This window comes from Oncorhynchus gorbuscha, linkage group LG03 (assembly GCF_021184085.1).
Source record: "Oncorhynchus gorbuscha isolate QuinsamMale2020 ecotype Even-year linkage group LG03, OgorEven_v1.0, whole genome shotgun sequence".
Classification (NCBI taxonomy): domain Eukaryota; kingdom Metazoa; phylum Chordata; class Actinopteri; order Salmoniformes; family Salmonidae; genus Oncorhynchus; species Oncorhynchus gorbuscha.
In genome coordinates, this window is record NC_060175.1 from 18,079,412 (window position 1) to 18,096,954 (window position 17,543).

Sequence of the window (17,543 nt, forward strand, 5' to 3'; positions counted from 1 at the left end):
AGTTAAGTGTCCCACTTTGTTACATATCCCACTTAACCAATATTCACCCTACATGACAAGTTCATGAACAGTCCACTGAAAATGCATAGTCACAGCATAATAGCCTCTTAAACGGATAGTTCACCCAAATTAAAAGCATATATATTGGTCTCCTTATCCTGTAGGTTTCAGTAAGACAGCAATCCTACTTTGGTTTTGTTGAACTTTTTAGCATGTGTGGCCCAAAACCAACGCAAGTCATTATCCCATATTAGACTGCTCACAGGGTAAGAAAACCAAAACCAACGCAAGTCATTATCCCATATTAGACTGCTCACAGGGTAAGAAAACCAAAACCAACGCAAGTCATTATCCCATATTAGACTGCTCAACAAGTCATTATCCCATATTAGACTGTAAGAAAACCAAAACCAACGCAAGTCATTATCCCATATTAGACTGCTCACAGGGTAAGAAAACCAAAACCAACGCAAGTCATTATCCCATATTAGACTGCTCACAGGGTAAGAAAACCAAAACCAACGCAAGTCATTATCCCATATTAGACTGCTCACAGGGTAAGAAAACCAAAACCAACGCAAGTCATTATCCCATATTAGACTGCTCACAGGGTAAGAAAACCAAAACCAACACAAGTCATTATCCCATATTAGACTGCTCACAGGGTAAGAAAACCAAAACCAACGCAAGTCATTATCCCATATTAGACTGCTCACAGCGTAAAAAAACAAAACCAACGCAAGTCATTATCCCATATTAGACTGCTCACAGGGTAAGAACCAAAACAACGCAAAATCCCAACAGGGTAAGAAAACCAAAACCAACGCAAGTCATTATCCCATATTAGACTGCTCACAGGGTAAGAAAACCAAAACCAACGCAAGTCATTATCCCATATTAGACTGCTCACAGGGTAAGAAAACCAAAACCAACGCAAGTCATTATCCCATATTAGACTGCTCACAGGGTAAGAAAACCAATAATGATCTGTTTAATAACATGTTCCCTTTTACCATCTGGACATACAGTACAGGAGCCTATCACACTTAATGGAAAATGCATCGTCAGCCTTCATACTCTTTAGGAACATAGGAATACAGTAAAACACACATTTCAAATGATTAGAATGGAGGTTATTGAAAAAACAATCAATTGGATGACACCTCTTTTCGATTAGAATACTTGCACATGAAGATTAAGGCAGTATGCCTTCACACACACACATTCACACACACTCACACACACTCACACACATTCACACACCAGAACATCTGGTTACATTTTATTTTACAGTCCCATTTCAGTAATTATTCATTTGTATTTACAGATAAATAATGTAGTAACAATAATGCCGAACTCAATCACTCCAGGAACCAACACATGATTCATGTGATTGTAATCAATGTGTTTTTGCCATTGCCACCTTGTAATTGTGAGCTAAATATCAGATACAGTATATATATATATAGTGGGCTGTAAAATGAAAGCTTATTTACTTTTGGCACTACTCAATCCGTACAGCTGAAGATGTTCCCGTTGTTGCAGAGACTGCTTTCACAGTAAATACTGCATATGTCGACTCAATCGGAAATTACCTGCACATTTTAATACAGATGTTCCACAATGCTTCGGCAATACAGATTGAATCCAGCCCTAAGTTAGTTTGTTACTACCTACCTACTTACTGACCTTTACTCAAACCCCTTGACCAGGTTCTCCCATCAAACAAACTTTACATTTACAATAATTACAACACAAAAATCAACACAGGGGTTTACATACACATTAATTACAGTCAACCATATTATACTCTATATTATTAAAAACAAAAATATATGTTTTAAGTGAGAATAGGCATTGGTCTAAAGCCGAAAAAAGAAAGGAAATTCACTAGAACCATAATAACTACCCCACCCATGCGACACCAAGGTTTTCCAGCACACAGCTTTGACCTACTACAGTACCTGTTGGTATTGTACTTCAAATAACGTGTAGGCAGGTTGCTTAGGATTCAAACCTTCTCAAACAGCCTAATTCATACTCTTAGAGGAGGTGCTGCCACAATAATGTGATTTGTACCGCAAGTTCAAATGTTGGATTCTTCACACATCCCATCCACTACCCTTTAAAGCTTTTTAAATGATATGAAAGCAAGCTTTGCTTTTATACTTACAAGACCATCACACTTGATTGAACAAGTTGTTTTGTCTTGTAGTAATGTGGTGCCTGCCTGTATTTCATTAAACCTTTATTTTAGCAATACATTCATTGAGAAAAATAGATACTTGATAACATATTTTTTGGGGTCAGTAGGCACCAACATAACAACAGGTTATGATGTGTTGGATACAGTCACTCTTATAGAGGTCTACAGAGCCTGTCTGTATTCCTGATTTCTATAACCGATTTCTATAACCTGTGTAATATGCACATAAGCTCAGAAACACTTGTTTTGCAAACATGGTCTTGTTTTATCAATTGCTGTGCTGATCAATGTTAAATGAATATGTAGCTTAAAGTTATGAGTGTATTTGTATTTGCAATAAAGATGGTGACACTACAATAATACACGTTTACAATAGGCCTATATAAAAAAATACATACAGCCCAATAATATTTACAGTATCTGTTTGCATTTATTGATTAACCTGAGCTTGAATACCACCCTAGGGCTAGCTACCTCTTATGACAGGCAGTCTGTTGCAGGCAGCAGCAGCTGTGTTGTTAAACGAGCAACCAAGTTGCTCGACCAGGTTAGATAGCTAAACTCTGAGAATCAGCTAAAAATATGTTAGCATTGTCAGAAATGCTACAAAAAGGTAGCACATTGTGAGCTATAAATTCTACATTTAATAAAAACTTTTGTACCTACAAATTTAGTCAATCTGCCTTTTTATTATCCACTTTATGGACGGTATAATCTCATTTTATTCCGAAGTCTGGAATTTAGGCTAGGTAGGCACAGAAAATACTATTTTAAAAAACGATTAAAATGTGGTTTGTTATATGCATACTGTAGTAGCATGCCGACCGGCACAACGATAATATTAAAGCATTGGATTCTTCCCAAGGGGCACTAGGGGGAGCCAGCCTCAAGCCAAGCAACCCAAACAAGTATACCTGAATAGCGTGGAGAGGCAGCCTCAAGCCAAGCAACCCTAAACAGGCATCCCTGAAGAGGGTGTGGCAGTCAAGGTACAAATGGGCAGTTGTTCCTGCCTGTTTCCGTGATGACCCCTCCTCTGTCTTGGCCCTGACCTTCCCATTGCTATTATGGGATGTTGAAATTTCTACCTTAGTGTTGACTCCACTTCAGACAAAGATGTTTATGACTCTAAGCGTAGGTGGCAGGGAGAGGCCTGTAGGGCAATTACGTAACCCATACCGCCAAGCCCTTAGGGTTATTTGAAACAGCAGCCCTATACAGGTCAGGGTCAACTTCTGATATTTGTAGAGGCTGTTTCTTCTCGGCTATAATCGTTGTTTTCTGACCCTCCCACCATCATCCACTCATTGCATGTACAGTGGGGCAAAAAAGTATTTAGTCAGCCACCAATTGTGCAAGTTCTCCCACTTAAAAAGATGAGAGAGGCCTGTGGAGTTTGGAGTGTGACTGTTTGAGGTTGTGGACAGGTGTCTTTTATACTGATAACAAGTTCAAACAGGTGCCATTAATACAGGTAACGAATGGAGGACAGAGGAGCCTCTTAAAGAAGAAGTTACAGGTCTGTGAGAGCCAGAAATCTTGCTTGTTTGTAGGTGACCAAATACTTATTTTCCACCATAATTTGCAAATAAATTCAGAAAAAATCCTACAATGTGATTTTATGGATTTAATTTCTAATTTTGTCTGTCATAGTTGAATTGAACCTATGATGAAAATTACAGGCCTCTCTCATCTTTTTAAGTGGGAGAACTTGCACAATTGGTGGCTGACTAAATACTTTTTTGCCCCACTGTCCATGCCTATCCCAGCACATTCCAAACTTTATGTGTTGCATGTGAAGCCCAAAATAGCTCTCGTCTCTGGAGGCCACGGGGTGAGAAGGGTCAGATGTCAACTGGGTGTCTTAAAATTACCCCATGCCTCTGACGACAGATGAGGAATGTAGTGATTTCAGCCAGAGAGGAAAGTAGAGATTTATCAAAGTGAAGATGATCACAGAAAGATTACAGCTGTTTTTGTTTGTTTAGGGATGAACCTGAGGAATAATAATAGGTCATTGGTCACTTTTTGACAAACATGGTAAGGCTTGAGCCAGATAAGGACTCCCAATGGCCAATGCAAATGTAAGCCATGTTGCTTTCATATGGCAAAATAAACATTGGTGTAGGCTCTTCACAGTGCAACTTCGAGTCTGTTTACAAATGGAGTTATATTTTCCAACATTTGAGATGAACTGAAAAATAGTTAAAACTATTCACTCAACCAGATCTGTAAAAATGATTTAAAATCATGTGAAAAATGTCATGCTAAATAATGTTTTCCCAACTGAATTCATTGAGGTGTGTTATTGAGTTCATTGAGTGAGTCATTATTTATCTCTTCAACCCAGCAGTCAAACTCTGATAAGCCTTTCCCAGGGAGGTGTGTGGGTTAACATGTGTTACTAAGCAGCAAGGCTGTACACACACACACACACACACACACACACACACACACACACACACACACACACACACACACACACACACACACACACACACACACACACACACACACACACACACACACACACACACACACACACACACACACACACACACACACACACACACACACACACACACTCCCTTTGCGTCTACCAATTAACTACCAATTAACCGCGGCAGGTAGCCTAGCTGTTAGTGTTAGCCCAGTAACCCAAAGGTTGCAAGTTTGAATAATGAGCTGGCTGAGTGAAACATCTGTTGATCTGCCCTTGAGCAAGTCACATAGCCCTAAAGGCTTCAGGGTTGCTGACAATAATGGCTGATTCCTGGCTGTGACCCCACTCTCTGAGGGTGTCTCACGGAAACAGGACAAACATTTAAAAAACTATTTGACCTCTGTTTTGATCAACCGAATCACATTCTTTCAACTGAAGTACAGGGAGTGTCAACAATAGAAGAAGTGAAGCCCGAAGGTAAAGATATATATTGTACTTGATAGAATACTGACAATTTGTACAGGATGTGACTTCCAAATTAATTACAAATTAAAAGCTGAAATGTTTTGAGTCAATAAGTATTCAACCCCTTTGTTATGGCAGGCCTAAATAAGTTCAGGGGTAAAACTGTACTTAACAAGTCACATAAGATGTATGTGTGCAATAATAGTGTTTAACATGATTTTTGAATGACTTTCTCATATCTGTACCCCACACATACAATTATCTGTGAGCTCCCTCAGTCGAGCAGTGAATTTCAACAGAGTCGACCACAAAGACCAGGAAGGTTTTACAATTCCTCACAAAGGGCACCTATTGGCAGATGGGAAAAAACAGACATTGAATATCCCTTTGAGCATCACACTTTGGATGGTGAATCAATACACCCAGTCACTACAAAGATACAGCATCCTTCCTAACTCAGTTGCCGGAGAGGAAGGAAAACCATGAGGCCAGTGATGTTATAGAGTTACAGATTGTAGTTACTCCACAATACTAACCTAAATGACAGAGTGAAAAGAAGGAAGCCTGTATAGAATAAAAATATTCCAAAACATTTATCCTGTTTGCAACAAGGCACTAAAGTAATACTACAAAATAAATGTGGCAAAGAAATGTACTTTTTGTCTTGAGTACAAAGTGTAATGTTTTGAGAAAATCAAATGCAACACATTTCCAAGTTCCACTATCCATATTTTCAAGCATAGTGGTGGCTGATAATGTTATAGGTATGCTTGTAATCATTAAGTACTGGGTAGTTTTTAAAGATAAAAATAAATGGAACGGAGCTAAGCACAGGCAAAATCCTAGAGGAAAACCTGGTTCACTCTGCTTTCCAACAGACACACAGAATTCACCTTTCAGCAGGACATAACCTAAAACACAATGCCAAGTCTTCAATGGAATTGCTTACCAAGAAGTTAGTGAATGTTCCTGAGTGGCCAAGTTACAGTTTTGACTTACATTTACTTGAGAATCTATGACAAGACCTGAAAAGTGTTGCCTAGTAATGATCAACCAATTTTACAGAGCTTGACATTAAAACAATTATAAATGGGCAATGCTTGACTTGGGCAGGAGCTCCACCAGAGACGAGTAACCGGAACCTCACATTTTCTACTGTTTGAGCTCCTGTTTCTCTTACAGAATATTAGATCAAATTTTTATTTATTTAACCAGTTAAGAACAAATTCATATTTTCAATGACAGCCTAGGAACAGTGGGTTAAGTGCCTATTCAGGGGCAGAACAACAGATTTGTATCTTGTCAGCTCAGGGGTTTGAACTTGCAACTTTCCAGCTACTAGTCCACCACTCTAACCACTAGGCCGCCCTGCCGTGTATTGTGAAGCTCCTGCAAATAAATATAAAAGAACCAACACCAAAATGAGTATCGGCACCTACTGCAGTCCAAGTCAAGCACTGATAGCCGACAAATGTTGCACAATTCAGGTGTGGAAAACTCTTACCGACTCTAAACTCTAAACTCTTACCGACACACCGCTGTAATCGCTGCCAAAGATGATTCTATGAAGTAGTGATTCAGGGATGTGAATACTTTTGTCAATGACATATTTTTGTATTGTTTTCACTTTTTCATTATGGGGTATTTGTGTGTTGAAAAAAATATATATTTTGAACTCAGGCTGTAACCCAACAAAATGTGGAATAAGTCATGGGGTATGAAAACTTTCTGAAAGCATTCCTACTCTAAGATACTTTCTGCATACGGGCCATGATCTGCCTTTCATGATGCAGGGAAAAGGGTATGTGACCAAGGTGGGCTTGGCATTATATTGAGTAACTAGAGACAACCACTGTTTGCTATTTTTTTCAGCAGATAAGAGAGGAATGTTAATCGATAGCCTATGTGACACTCTCCACACAATAAAGGTGTCTGTGTAAAATGTAATTGATCAATGAGTTGTTCATTGCAACATATTATACAGTATGTATGACTCACTTTAAGATGTGTTAAGATATGGATTGTGAATTAGGTTTACATTAAAACCCACAACTGTGAGTCATTCAGTCACTATCAACACAGACACGCCATATCTGAGGGTAAAAACCTGCCCCATCTACTTGATGTGGTTTAATGTGCCTAGAAGTACTTGCTAACACGTGCAGTCTGTCTGTGGAAGATTTTTTTGCTGCTCATTGGTCATATTAAAATACGTCTCTTGATTTTGGGAGAATCTGACTCATGGAATATCTATCCTTGGACTATATTATGGTAGTCCACTTGAGAGTTGAAATAAATGTTGTTTCAACTCTAACACAGTTCTGGGAATTATAAAGTTCCTTTTTACACATGCAAAATCCTTGCTGCAGCAAGGTACATCGTTAATGGTGACAAACTGTCTCACAGGATGCCACCAAGCACTAATTTCATTAGCCATCATCTAACACACCGTAAAAAATATTGTGCTAGTTCCACTACTATACTTCACTTTTACTGTTTCAAACACTAATACATTAAGTGAACTATAAAACAATGGCTAAGATTCAACTTAGTTTTATCAAATCCTGAACTGTTATTGTACATTAGATCTACTTAATCTTTCTAATTAGTTACTTTCATTGATCGTGTCTTACTGTTAAACATGGCTTTATGTATTTCATCGCTTGACATTTTGATCCACTTTAGCAGGAATTGTTGAGCACAGTGCTCATTCCGCTAGCACTAACTGGAGGTCAAGCTGCAAGCATTGTAGCTTGATATATTTCCCTCTGTCAAGCGTGGCGGCATGATCTTACTAAGGATGAGAATGGGTGGTCTCATCACTGAACCTCAATTTGTCTGATGGTTTTGATATCCATTCATCATGATCCATTACACCTTACAGAATAATAAACTGTTTGATACAAATATAGAAATGTGCTTTTTTCGTTCATTAAACATGATTACAATGTTGTGTAAAAGTATCGTAAACTAAAAAAACCTATCCTCTGAAAACAGAGCCACATGGCAAGTTGTTGGAAGAACTTAAAATTCTTAAGTTGAAAGGAAATATGCTGAAAATTGAGTAAGTTAAACACAATTGTAGTTGTTTTTACACACAAATAGTTGTTAATATTAAGCATTTATCTTATGCTGAATTCATGTAAAATAAAATTTGGGTTGGTTGAACAAGTGAAGTAGCGTAAAGTACTAATTATATTAAAGTAAAGATGAACACTACATTTTGTATGTAATTATATTTTCAAATATAATTTACTAACCACCTGAATCATGTACAGTGCAGTAGCCCATTCCCAGAGCTGTATGTTTCTGTACAATTCAATACTGATGGTGTGTTTGACGATGCATAGAATGCAGGGTTGGGTTGGTTCATTTCTAAATGTCATCCGTTACAGTTATTAGTTATCTGTCCAAAATTGTAATCAGAAATGTAACTGGTTACCCAAACTCAGTAATGCAATCTGATTACTTTCCCTTTCAGAGGCATTAGAAGAAGACAAAAATGATCCATCAAACGCATTTGGTGTGTCATCATAGTGGTCTCTGACTTGTGATCAGACTCGCTCAGGTGAAATAAACATGACTTGCACCTTTTTTCAAGGCTGAATTGAAGGTCATTGACAAAACAGAAAGGTGTCATATTTAGTTTGTTTTTTTATCAACATAATTTCTCAATTTTAGAGTATTACAAGAAGTTCTACTCTGTTATCAAATTACAATATGTTTGCAGGTAACGTAACTGATTACAGTTGCAGTTTTTTTGTAATCAGATTCTCCCCAACCCTGATATAATGCATTCTGCACTGGTCAACTGCATTGACACTTTAACATAAATAAATCATCATAAGAATAGTCAGAATAGCATTATGATAATATCTTATGCTGCAAACAAGGCAAAGCAGCTCCAAATCCATCTAAAGCTTCAATGAGACAGGCAATCCCTTTTCTGTACGTTTTGAAATCTCTCAAATTCAATCTGTGTGCTGTAAATATGTAACATGACTATTATTTTCCTCCAGCATTCCTCTATTCTGCGCTCATCCCCAATGCACGCTAGCCAATCATAACTCCAATCGGACCCTCCCCTTTCCAGATAAAAAGAGGGCCAGGGAACAGTGAGCTCCATCTACAGAGAGTCTCTCAGTCTCCACAGACCACCTCCTGTAACACTGGCTAAAACTTAAGTTGTCATGTCCACCAGAGCCGTGAAGAGCACCAGCTACTCTGTGAGGCCCTCCTCTGCAGGCATGGGCTCCCCTCAGAACTTCAGCAGCAGCTCCTACTCCGGTGGATATGGCGGTGCCAGACAGAGCTACAGCGTCCGCAGCTCCTACGGGGGCGTTGGCAGCAGCGCCAGGGGCGTTGCAGCAGGTGGTTATAGGGTAGTTGTGGCTGGGGGGTCCGTGCAAAGACGGGGTTTGATGGAGTTTGGGTATACGGGCATGGGTGTTGGCGGTGGTATGGGTGTTGGCGGCGGTATGGGTATGGGGGGTGGGACGATGTCCTGTACGGGACCCCCTCAACTCACAGCTGTTCAGGTCACTTGGCTCTGTCATAACCTCACATGGTCTCTCCTATCATTGCTATGCAGACGACACACAATTAATCTTCTCCTTTCCCCCTTCTGATGACCAGGTGGCGAAACGCATCACTGCATGTCTGGCAGACATATCAGTGTGGATGACGGATCACCACCTCAAGCTGAACCTCGGCAAGACGGAGCTGTTCTTCCTCCCGGGGAAGGACTGCCCGTTCCATGATCTCGCCAGCACGGTTGACAACTCCATTGTGTCCTCCTCCCTGAGCGCTAAGAACCTTGGCATGATCCTGGACAACACCCTGTCGTTCTCAACTAACATCAAGGCGGTGGCCCGTTCCTGTAGGTTCATGCTCTACAACATCCGCAGAGTACGACCCTGCCTCACACAGGAAGCGGCGCAGGTCCTAATCCAGGCACTTGTCATCTCCCGTCTGGATTACTTCAACTCGCTGTTGGCTGGGCTCCCTGCCTGTGCCATTAAACCCCTACAACTCATCCAGAACGCCGCAGCCCGTCTGGTGTTCAACCTTCCCAAGTTCTCTCACGTCACCCCGCTCCTCCGCTCTCTCCACTGGCTTCCAGTTGAAGCTCGCATCCGCTACAAGACCATGGTGCTTGCCTACGGAGCTGTGAGGGGAACGGCACCTCAGTACCTCCAGGCTCTGATCAGGCCCTACACCCAAACAAGGGCACTGCGTTCATCAACCTCTGGCCTGCTCGCCTCCCTACCACTGAGGAAGTACAGTTCCCGCTCAGCCCAGTCAAAACTGTTCGCTACTTTGGCCCCCCAATGGTGGAACAAACTCCCTCACGATGCCAGGACAGCGGAGTCAATCACCACCTTCCGGAGACACCTGAAACCCCACCTCTTTAAGGAATACCTAGGATAGGATAAAGTAATCCTTCTCAACCCCCCCCTTAAAAGATTTAGATGCACTATTGTAAAGTGGCTGTTCCACTGGATGTCATAAGATTTGTAAGTCGCTCTGGATAAGAGCGTCTGCTAAATGACTTAAATGTTAAATGTAATGTAAATGTCAACCAGAGCCTGCTGGCACCACTGAACCTGGCGATCGACCCCAACATCCAGGTTGTCCGCACCCATGAGAAGGAGCAGATCAAGACCCTCAAGACCCTTTGCCTCATTCATCGATAAGGTCAGTTCCTTATGTATCACAACAGGGTCAAATGCATAGTGCATGCCAAATACTGTCATACACTTGAGCTGAGCATGATTTAGCTCATCTGGTACAATGGGAACAATGGAGTGTTCCCAAAAGTGCAATGTCCACCCCTGGTTTGTATTAACTTGGCATTTGAAGGATGATTTCAGTCATCTGTTTCAGATTTTCAATGTTACCTATAACCATTCCCTTTACCTTCATTTAATAAGCTCCCTGCTTTGGTCAATCATAACTGAATGTACATTGTGTACAATACATTGTGTACAAAACAGAACGTACATTGTGTACAAAACTATGGAAATAGATTACACTGTACATTTATGACTTATTGCATACTTTTAGGCAAGCATATAAAAGACAAACTTGGTTATTAACAGAATAAATTGGGATCACCAAACTCTGTCTTACTAAAAAAGGGAGACAGGGTGGACAGAAATTGGGCCAGATAGAGACCACAAGACAAGGTTAGTTGTATGAATACAGGGTTTGTTGTTCGGAAAACCCTTCTAGACATTAGTTACTGACTCTTAAGTCCACAAAACAATCTTTCTTCTCAGTAGAAGTTGTAGGCAAATAGGGATTTGTTGTTGGCCAGAAATCCATCTTGTCACCGAGTCCTCTCTTGCTCAATGTGCCATTGTCCCATAGACCTACACAATCAAACAGGAAATGTCATGTTCACTGTCAGATATATCAGCCCATTCATGCACAGGGCTTATCAACGGTCAATTATCTCTACAATGATTACATGCTTCAACCATCCCTTATTGTTTTACCTATCTTAATGGGGCCCATTATTTCTAAAGAACCAAAGAACTCAAGGATCAATGTGCAGGTTAAGCCATAAATCGGTTATGTTTACCACCAGGTTAACCTTATCTATGTGTGGCATTCTACCCCTCTCCACACATCACCCTTCCTTCCTTCCTTCCTCCATTCATTCACAAGTTTCAGTTAATGGCACTGACCATTTCCCTTTTGTCCCTGCAGGTGCGTTTCTTGGAGCAGCAGAACAAGATGCTGGAGACCAAGTGGAGCCTCCTGCAGGACCAGACCACCACCCGCACCAACATCGACGCCATGTTCAAGGCCTACATCTCCAACCTGCGCAGACAGCTGGACGGCCTGGGCAACGAGAAGATGAGGTTGGAGTCGGACCTGCACAACATGAAGGGTCTGGTGGAGAAACCAAGTGAGTACTTTCTTCATATTAGAAATGTTTAACTAGGAGGGTTCATTTGCCCTGAAAAGGTCATTATCATTAATCAAAATAAATGTATTTATAAAGCCCTTCTTACATCAGCTGATGTCACAAAGTGCTGTACAGAAACCCAGCCTAAAACAGCAAGCCATGCAGGTGTAGAAGCACGGTGGCTAGGAAAAACTCCCTAGAAAGGCCAGAACCTAGGAAGAAACCTAGAGAGGAACCAGGCTATGAGGGATGGCCAGTCCTCTTCTGGCTGTGCCGGGTGGAAATTCTAACAGAACATGGCCAAGATGTTCAAATGTTCACAGATGACCAGCAGGGTCAAATAATAATAATCACAGTGGTTGTCGATGGTGCAACAAGTCAGCACCTCAGGAGTAAATGTCAGTTGACTTTTCATAGCCAATCATTCAGAGTATCGCTACCGCTCCTGCTGTCTCTAGAGAGTTGAAAACAGCAGGTCTGGGACAGGTCGCACATCCAGTGAACAGGTCAGGGTTCCATAGCCACAGGCAGAACAGTTGAAACAGGTGCAGCAGCACGGCCAGGTGGACTGGGGACAGCAAGGAGTCATCATCCCAGGTAGTCCTGAGGTATGGTCCTAGGGCTCAGGTCCTCTGAGAGAGAAAGAGAGAAAGAGAGAATTAGAGAGAGCATACTTAAATTCACACAGGACACCGGATAAGACAGGAGAAATACTCCAGATATAACAGACTGACCCTAGCCCCCCAACACATAAACTACTGCAGCATAAATACTGGAGGCTGAGACAGGAGGGGTCGGTAGACACTGTGGCCCCATCCGACGATACCCCCGGACAGGGCCAAACAGGCAGGCAGCATTAGCATTAGCATTTGCATGCTAATTTGGAAAAGTGGCGCTACTTTCAAATCTGGGTCTCAAATACAGTATTATGATTTCAAGAAGCTTTATTTTTGAATGAATTAAAATCTTTAATCCTAAACATAATTTGATTTTAAGCTTTAAGCTTGTTTCTTGTTTGATTAAAAGGCTTGCTCTATTCTCCACTTTCAGGTATGAGGATGAGATCAACAAGCGTAACTAGTCTGAAAACAATTTTGTTCTCCTGAAGAAGGTCAGTAGACTGAATCATTCTAGAAGCCCCCCTACATGCATAACTTGCAGTGCATCGTTGCTTTACCACAAAAAAGCACATTTACTTGCAGGAGCAGTTGGGATTAAGTGCCTTGCTCGGTTACTACAACATTTACATTTACTGCCGCCCTACATGAAACTAGATATGTCCTGCTTTCTCAGGATACAGATTCTGCATACATGATCAAGATGGAGCTGGAGGCCAAGCTGGACTGTCTCACTGATGAGATTGAGTTCCTCAGGAGTATCTATGATATGGTAATGTACCATGTCCATACTGCAATGGGAGAGACTGACAGAAAACATTTGAAGGATTAGCCTATGCTGTCGATTCCATTGGATTTGGAATCAATTGAGTGAAGAGTAGATGCCGGATGAAATCTAAAGGTTTCTCTTCATCCTCTCTTGGTTCTTCAGGAGCTGCGTGAGCTGCAGGGCCAGATCAAGGACACCTCTGTGGTGGTAGAGATGGACAACAGCCGTAACCTGGACATGGACTCCATTGTCGCTGAAGTGCGCGCCCAGTACGAGGACATCGCCAACCGCAGCAGAGCTGAGGCCGAGACTTGGTACACACAGAAGGTAAGCCCTTTCCCCCGTGAGGCCCCCAGAACACCTCATGCCTTTGTAAACTTTCCGAAATGTAATATTGGCTGTGCTCCTATGTCCATACTTGCATATCACTGAGAATGGATGTCCATTAGAGGATGCTGGTGGGAGGAGTTATAGGGGGATGGGCTCACTGTAAGGGCTGGAATGGAATAATTTGAACTTTATCAAGCACATCAAACATATGGAAACCACATACTTGACTCTGTTCCACTAATTTCATTCCAGCATTGCAATGAGCCCATCCTCCTATAGCTCCTCCCACCAGCACCCTATGATGTCGAATGCTTACGTGATATCCTAATGTGTATACTAGAACAACCACCGTAACCATAAAATCTCAAGTTCTATAGTTTGGGTTGACAGTTACCCCAGGGAGGATCTCTGGGGGAGGATAATGTCACTGAGTGAGGTCATGACTAGCTCACCTCCACTACTTCATTATAACTATACATTGTGAAACCTCTCTCGATTACCATAGCAATTGTGGTAACAAAGGCTATTTCTACCATCTCAGGTATCTGCTAGCTAAATTACATGGACTTCACTGTTTTGTTATGTCTCTGTGTTTTCTCTGTAACAGTATGAACAGATGCAGGTGTCAGCCAGAAAGTATGGGGACGATCTGAAAAACACTAAGGCAGAGATCGCAGATATGAACCGTAAAATCATGAGATATCAGTCTGAAATTGACATGATGAAGGGTCAGGTGAGTGTCTCATACTGCATGCCTCTGAGTCAATATGTAACAGAAGTGCCATTTTATCTAACTTTTCAAGGCCCGATAACCTTACCGATTATTGGAGGACCAAAAAAGCCGATACCGATTAATCGGACGATTAAAAAAAAAAAGTATTTGTAATAATGACAATTACAACAATACTGAATGAACACTTATTTTCACTTAATATAATACATCAATGAAAAATCTATTTAGCCTCAAATAAATTATGAAACATGTTCAATTTGGTTTAAATAATGCAAAAACAAAGTGTTGGAGAAGTAAAAGTGCAATATGTGCCATGTAAAAAAGCTAACGTTTGAGTTCCTTGCTCAGAACATGAGAACATATGAAAGTTGGTGGTTCCTTTTAACATGAGACTTCAATATTCCAAGGTAAGAGGTTTTAGGCTGTAGTTAATATAGTATTTATAGGACTATTTCTCTCTATACCATTTGTATTTCATATACCTTTGACTATTGGATGTTCTTATAGGCATTATAGTATTGCCAGTGTAACAGTATAGCTTCCGTCCCACTCCTCGCCCCTACCTGGGCTCAAACCAGGAACACATCGACAACAGCCACATCCGAAGCATCGTTACCCATCGCTCCACAAAAGCCACGGCCCTTGCTGAGCAAGGTGAATAACTACTCCAATTCTCAGAGCGAGTGACGTTTGAAACGCTATTAGCGCACACCCAGCTAACTAGCTAGCCATTTCACATCGGTTACACCAGCCATTAGGCTGTTAGGCTTGAAGTCATAAACAGCGCTGTGCTTGCGAAGAGCTGCTGGAAAAACGCACTAAAGTGCTGTTTGAATGAATGCTTAAAAGCCTGCTGCTGCTTACCATTGCTCAGTCAGACTGCTCTATCAAATCATAGACTTAATTTTAACATAACAATACATAGAAATCCGAGCCTTTGGTCATTAATATGGTAGAATCTGGAAACTATCATTTTGAAAACAAAACGTTTATTATTTCAGTGAAATACGGAACCGTTCTGTATTTTATCTAACGGGTGGCATCCCTAAGTCTAAATATTCTTGTTACATTGCACAACCTTCAATTGTATGTCAAATTTACGTACAATTCTGGCAAATTAGTTCGCAATGAGCCAGGCAGCCCAAACTGTTGCATATACCCTGACTCTGTGTGCAATGAACGCAAGAGAAGTGACACAATTTCACCTGGTTAATATTGCCTGTTTACCTGGATTTCTTTTAGCTAAATATGCAGTTTTAAAAATATATACTTCTGTGTATTGATTTTAAAAAAGGCATTGGTGTTTATGGTTAGGTACAGTCGTCCAACGGTTGTGCTTTTTTTCGCAAATACGCTTTTGTTAAATCATACCCCGCGTTGCATCGATTATATGCAATGCAGGACACGCTAGATAAACTGGTAATATCATCAACCATGTGCAGTTAACTAGTGATTATGATTGATTGATTGTTTTTTATAAGATAAGTTTAATGCTAGCTAGCAACGTACCTTGGCTTCTACTGCATTCATGTAACAGGCAGTCTCCTTGTGGAGTGCAACGAGAGGCAGGTGGTTATTGCGCTGGACTAGTTAACTGTAAAGTTGCAAGATTGTATCCCCCGAGCTGACACGGTGAAAATCTGTCCTAGGCCGTCATTGAAAATAAGAATGTGTTCTTAATTAACTGACTTGCCTAGTTAAATAAAGGTATAAACATTTTTTTTTTTAATCAGCGCCCAAAAATTCCCGATTTCCGATTTGTTATGAAAGCTTGAAATCTTCCCTAATTAATCGGCCATTTCGATTAATCGGTCGACCTCTAGCTTGGATAGACTGTCTCTCCTATTCAGCGGTAGGATCAACAACATTTACAAATAGGAACACAACTAAAAGTCGGATTTATCTGACAATAGCGCACCCACCTGGAGAACCAGATTGCTAAGGCAGAGGAGCGCGGTGAGCTGGCGGTGAAGGACGCCAGGCTTCGCATCAACGATCTCAAGGTGGCCCTGCAGAGAGCCAAACAGGACACGACAATGCAAGTCCGCCAGTACCAGGAGCTGATGAATGTCAAACTGGCCCTGGACATTGAGATCGCCACCTACAGGAAGCTGCTGGAGGGAGAGGAGAGCAGGTAGGAACCGTGAGCCCTGCACAAATGAAGTGGCTGCCTTCCCTCTTTCCCTCAAATCAGTGGGCAATCCAAGCAAGGAAAAAAAACGATATTAAAACCTATGTGTTGTGATAATTGCGTTGTTTGCTCTATAACCCGTTAGTTCATATGCCTTGCAACTGTGATATATAGGCCTAAGACGAGACAATGTGGCAGAGTAAATTAAACGACACATTTGTTTCATTACAAAACCGGAGAGCAAGATCTGTCTGGCGAAGTCCACAAAACATATTGCATGAGCTGGACAGGGGTGGGGCCAAAGCGAAGGCTGGTGTGACAGTAACAACAGTTACATGACCTACAGCATGGTCAAGCAAGGTAATGCTTAGAACATTTTCGGACTACTAAACAACTATTGATTTAGAACCACAGAGAGATACCGCAAGTCATAAAGAAAACATGCGCTGCCTCCACTATTCCAGCACCATTTCAACTTCAACATTTCAACATCATATACAGTGCCTTGCAAAAGTATTCATCCCCCTTGGTGTATTTCCCATTTGTTTGCATTACAACCTGTAATTTAAATGGATTTTTATTTGGATTTCATGTAATGGACATACACAAAATAGTCAAAATTGGTGAAGTGAAATTTAAAAAATATGTTGTTTAAAAAATGTGAAAAAATACAAATCTGAAAAGTGGTGCATGCATATGTATTCACCTCCTTTGCTATGAAGCCCCTAAATAAGATCTGGTTCAACCAATTACCTTCAGAAGTCACATCATTAGTTAAATGAAGTCAACCTAAGTGTCACATGATCTGTCACATGATCTGCTCTGAAAGGCCCCAGAGTCTGCAACACCACTAAGTAAGGGTACCATGAAGACCAAGGAGCTCTCCAAACAGGTCAGGGACAAAGTTGTGGAGAAGTACAGATCACTGTTGGG

General features: G+C 41.1%; 1 pseudogene; it reads left to right on the forward strand.

Annotated features, from left to right (window-relative positions):
- Positions 1 to 9,264: 9,264 nt before the first annotated feature.
- Positions 9,265 to 16,617, forward strand: LOC124018748 (annotated as a pseudogene).
- The last annotated feature ends 926 nt before the right edge of the window (positions 16,618 to 17,543 follow it).